The following is a 5,406-nucleotide window of genomic DNA, read 5'->3' as shown; positions in this document are numbered from 1 at the left end:
GGGATGGAGGGAGGGATGGAAGGAAAACACCTCGGAGTGCTCGGGAACGGGGGGCCCTGCGCGTGCTGGCCAGGGAGGTACCAGTTTCTAGAACGTTGCGATGCAAAAAAATACACAGTCAAAAAATCATCAGCTAGAAATTTCCAACTTAAAAAAATAACCCAAAAAAACCAACCACGGCTGATTGTGAAATCATGTTCCAAATTACTAAAAACACTGTATTTAACAAAAATAATCTTAATAGTTTTATGAATCCATTTTATTTTAAATCCCTCTTTTATTGTCTGCTTATGTTACAGTTTAGTAGTAGTACCTTTTATTGAAACTACTAACAACCTTTTTTTCATGAAAATGATCAATCTCAGCTTTCATTTTCCCTCTGCATGACCCGTTTTATCCAAGTTTCAGCATTTCTTGCATATTGTTTGCATAAGGCTGAGAGAAATGGACAAAGAGAAATAACTTTGGATAAATAAAAAATATAGGTTCATGGAAAGTGGGAAGCTTATAAAAATGTCACTAAAATTATATCGATTTAAACAAACTTACATACATCTTTTGTCAAATAAAGGATGATATTCATGCTTTTATGACATTTGTTTAGAGTCACTAACTAGTTCGGTGACTTTGTAATAGTCTATTTAGGAAATTTATAGTCTGGCGACTGTTTTTTTTTCTTTTCTTTCTTGAACAAAGAAAATTAGAGCAAGTCATTGCACAACTAGTTTAAATAGTGCTACCTCAAAATGGCATTTTTGCCGAGATTGTTTTGAATTTGGTGAAGTTTAGTGCTTCAAGCTTTTCTTTCCTTAAACTCATTTACAAATTAACTCTAAATTTGCCAGCAATATAAAAACTGTTGTGGCACCTAATATAACTACCCTGAACATCCCTCATTGGACCTCTTTAATAAAAAATAATCCTTAAACGCCTTTTTTTTTCAGTGCTTTAAATGTGACATGAAAACAGCTGTATTCTAGGTTTACATTCTATGCACATCTATGCCAGATGTTTAAGTCGATAAATAAAATAGGAGGTTACATCAAAGTGTCAAGATATACAAAAATCCATTTAGCACTGAAAAAATTTCAACCTCCTTGAACTCATAAAGCCATACAAGCTTGAATGCATCCTTTCTGGCTTAAGAAGATCAGCTCTGTTCTTTGTTGAGGCACTGGCACAGGTTGTGCAAAACCCATTTTTGTTACACAAATAATTTCAAACAGGAAGTACTCAAATCCACTTTTTCCACTAACAATGTTATGGTTTTGGGAAACAGAAACTCAGTGGTGAAAAGAACAGGTATGTGGTCGCCAATACAAATGAGAGTCACTGATTTCAGACAATGCCACTGCTTGTGAGAGCAGATGGCTGTGGAACATCTATGGACACTGGTGGCTGTCAAAACATGGGGTCCATAAAGGAGGTCTTGGGAGAGGGATGTTTTATCCCTCCCTCTCAGGGTTTGGTTCAAAGTCTGATGAAAGGAACAGAGACATTCCTTCTGGCTCAAGGCCTTTTTGAGCTGGACTTTCAAAGGTTCATGCTATGCATGAGTCTCCATGGGCAGATGTCAGAACCTGCTCTAGGGTGCGCAGGCTGCACCCTAGATGTTCCTCCATCACTTGTGGCCCATGGAGATACACATCTAGCAAACTACCTGTGCTCACGCCGGAGGAGAGGGGCAAGAAAAGTCTCTAACCAGGCCAAAAAACCTTGAAAAAGAAAAGAATACGTGGTTGTCGGAATTTGGCACCCTACAGGACCACTGTGAGCTCGGGGTGGCCAGCACTCCAGACGCTGGGAGCTGGCCTCCTGCTTGGTTTCAATGACAAGTCTCTTTCTCCTTGTATGAAGTTTGCGGATTTCCAGCAGCAAATCCATCTCTTCCATAATGCCAATGATACTGTAGAGCTATGACAGGGATGAATTTGGCTGTATCCTCAACCAAAATGCATTCTGCAGCCAGATTGTTCAGCAACGCAGCATAACGACAGGCTGGGCTGTCCAGGGTGCACGGGCTGGAAATACTATTCGTGCGTATGAAAAGGAGGTATTGAGAACTAGCCCTTGTTGTGCAGCAAACATTGCTCTTGATCAAGTAGAAGGTGCCAAAATAAATCCACTGACCTACAGGAGCTTCATTAAGATGAATGTTTACCTATGGCAGAAAGCTTATGCTGAGCTTTCTCCTGCTTTGTTACTGCTGTGTTTGCTTTAAAGGGCCAGAGATCATGGAGGAAAAAAAAAAATCACTCACTTAGGGAAAATGGTGATTAAATAATTGGTGCATGCTGACAAAATTTCAAGAAGAGACACATAAGATTTCAGGCCGAAATGTTTCAGCATGCTTGGTGGAGACAAGCCCCAGGGCTCCGTACTCTCCAGCCTGGGCTGAGCCATGGCCATGGGCCCTTCCAGCTAATGGTTGGCATCTGCTCCTCTCCAACCCAGTGAGGCTTTGCCCAACTGAAGCTGTGTCATTTCACCACCTTTTTTTGTTGGTTGTTTTGACTGCACCATGAGAACAGCGAGAGAGATTGTGCGCCGTTTGCAGCTGAGAATGCACTTCAATGGACAACAGAGCTGCAGAAATTCCTTGATGCTTACCATGTCTGAGCAAATTGTTCCTGTCCCCTTACTGAGCCTGGGCTTTTGTGAGTTGTTTTTTTTTTCCAAAAGTTTCCAGAATCAGCTCATTGTATTGAAAGAAATACCCTGAACTGGACTAAAATGACAGCTATCCTTTCATATCACTTGTACTAAAAATTTGGAGACTCTATCTGAAGGCAAATTTTAAATGATAAAAGGAGCATTTAACACAAGCAACTTTAGCTGACATTAACAGCAAAATCCAGCAAAGGGCAGAACATTCCTGTGTCGTGTTTTTCAAGCACATAATTCCTGTTTCCCACAATAACATTTTTAGTAAAAAACAAACATAACCCCATAAAACCTACAGTATATGAAAACTTAAGACATAACAATAATGAAAAAATGGTATTGAGTATACTTGATAATGATGTACACTTTAAAACAAATCAATAGACTATGATGTAAACAAAACAGTAAGATAACACTTTAAAAACAAGACAAACATTTATCCATCGATAGTATACAGTAAACCAACAGTCCGCTGTGCAGATGCACTTATCAGGATGGTAGTCATAAAATGATTAAGTGTGTTAAAGTAATGTGTTATAAAAGTCTATTATAATTTCCTACTTGTATATCTCATATAACAGAGCGCTGTTTGTTAATTGTTTCCTATAGTGCTTTTTTTTTTCTTTTTTTTTTTTTGACATTCCCATTGATCAGTTTTTGGTTAACATGTAGGCTGCAACAGGCTTACTGTAGAGGTGGTAGAGAACGATAGAGGGAAGAGGGGATATATACAGAAAGGCCATGCGCAGCTTCCCACCAAGAAGTCCTGGTGCTCCATAATTTTACTGTTCAGAATTTCAACATGGTCTGCTGCAGGGGAAAGAAAAACAACAACAAAGAAACAGTGAGAAGTTAATACATCTATATTTCAAAAGTCATTCTAATAAGATGCGTTAATGCCCTCACTGCGTTGCCCAAGAGGTTGTCATTAGTATGTTGTAGAGGGAAAACATTTTGTTCCATTAATTTTCTGATGTAGGGTGAAATTGCTAATAACACCCTTGGCATCCTCTTAAATCTGCACTCAGGGCTTTCCATTTCCTGTGTGCTTCACACACACTGACAGGACAAAGAGTCAAAGAGGGAAGTGGGCAAAAAATGGTCTGATTTTTGGACAGGATGCCAGGTAAAAAATGACTAAGGAGAAAGCCAAAGGAATCCCTGATCCATGTTAACTCCCATTTCCTTTGGACAGTCACATTAAATCTGATCCTACAGAGCCATGAGCCAAAGGTGAACTGAGCCCAAAGACAAAACGGATACAGAAACCCTCCACTCAGGAGACCCTCTTCAGGGAGCAAATTGGTTCTTAAGGGACCCTCTTCAGGGAGCAAACTGCCTTTCTTGGGATGCACCTGTGAAAATCCTCCCCGAAGGACTCAACACTTTTCTCCTGCAGAACTAGACTAGCCACCCTGGCTACCAGGACCTTGTCGGACATGGAGTAAAAAGAAAACATCTGCCAGAGCAGCAAATGTTTCAGTTACCCAATTCCCACTCAGGGCAGCTTTGGGAATTGCCCCTCAGCACTGCAGAATTGCAACCATGGTCCTTGTCTGGCAAAACACTTTGAGCACATGCATAGTTTCACATGCTCAGGTGGCAGCAAGAAACAACATGTCCTCGAGAGATTGGCAAACCTTTAGTTTATGCATAGACATGGGAGGTGACAACATGGGAATGGGATCAAAACATCTGTGAACACTGGGGATGCTCAGGCCATAGACAGCCCTTTTCTACCAGCCTCCAACGGTGGTTTGTGTCCCCACAGCTGTGAGATGGTAAGAGGACAAGTGCTTTGGGCAGAGCAGGGGCTCACACATCAGCTCACATTGCCCTTGTGAGGAACAGGCTCCCTGTCCGACCCAGACCCATCCATGTCCAGTGGCCTGATTCCCAAGAAATCCCATAAAATTCAGTATGTCAACCCTACTTATTTCAAGCAAAGGTTTTCCATGGTCCTTAACAGCATGGCTGATGCTTTGTTTAACAGACTGTGCCATGCTCCCTATTTACTGAAGAAACATGTCCCATGGAAGTTCCTTGTCTAGTCTGAATCAGTCAATCACTATTAACAGTGTGACTTTAAGCACACACACAAATAAAAGTGAAAGAATTCAGAAAAAAAAGAAGCTTCCTGAAACAAATGCTGAAAACATACTCAAAGAGTTCAAGAATGAAGCTCTTCTAATGCAAATGATCTCCTTATCGTGTGGAACAGGCTGTTTTACACACGTTGTGGAAATGGGTTAACATGTCAGGTGTCATGTCTGTCTGTCTGTTGTTTGGAGAGCAGTATACTGTATGCTGAATATTTTCACTACGGGGATAGCTTGGTGTCACCCCTACATGAACAGGGTCCGTGGCCACAGTTAGCAGGTCATGTATACATAACGTACTTAATTAAAGTCAGCAGAGATAAGGGCCACCACTGAGAAAAGTAACTTCTGTTGATTGCTAATAGATATCATTACAGAATTGCTTGCCAAATTAATTTCCAGCATTTAAGTACTTGCCCGTAATATGTGACCTAAGGAAGAAATGGGTTGCATCTCTTTATACTAAATGGCTTGCATTGAGAAAATCTGGTGACCTCTTGTTGAATTGGCTGAACTGCTCTTTACTCTCTTGGGGTAAAAAGCCCACAGCGATGAACTGAACCTCTCAAGGGATTTTTCTCTCATGAACATCCATTAACACCCCCCAATAAAAGCAATGGAAAAATGACAGTGCTGCTACAGC

General features: G+C 40.8%; 1 protein-coding gene across 2 annotated transcripts in view; it reads right to left on the bottom strand.

Annotated features, from left to right (window-relative positions):
* Positions 1-3,287: 3,287 nt before the first annotated feature.
* MBNL3 (muscleblind-like splicing regulator 3) overlaps positions 3,288-5,406 on the bottom strand; it is a 54,786-nt gene continuing 52,667 nt past the window's right edge. The window contains exon 9 of one of the 2 annotated variants that reach the window (XM_009078829.1): positions 3,288-3,474. The gene's annotated coding sequence lies outside the window, so the exon portion shown is untranslated. The remainder of the gene's footprint in view (positions 3,475-5,406) is intronic. The other variant, XM_009078828.1, reaches the window with a different exon arrangement.

The sequence above is a fragment of the Acanthisitta chloris genome, unplaced genomic scaffold, assembly GCF_000695815.1.
Source record: "Acanthisitta chloris isolate BGI_N310 unplaced genomic scaffold, ASM69581v1 scaffold10377, whole genome shotgun sequence".
Taxonomy (NCBI): Eukaryota; Metazoa; Chordata; class Aves; order Passeriformes; family Acanthisittidae; genus Acanthisitta; species Acanthisitta chloris.
Note: the sequence above shows the minus strand (reverse complement) of the source record. Positions and strands in the feature narration are given on the sequence as shown.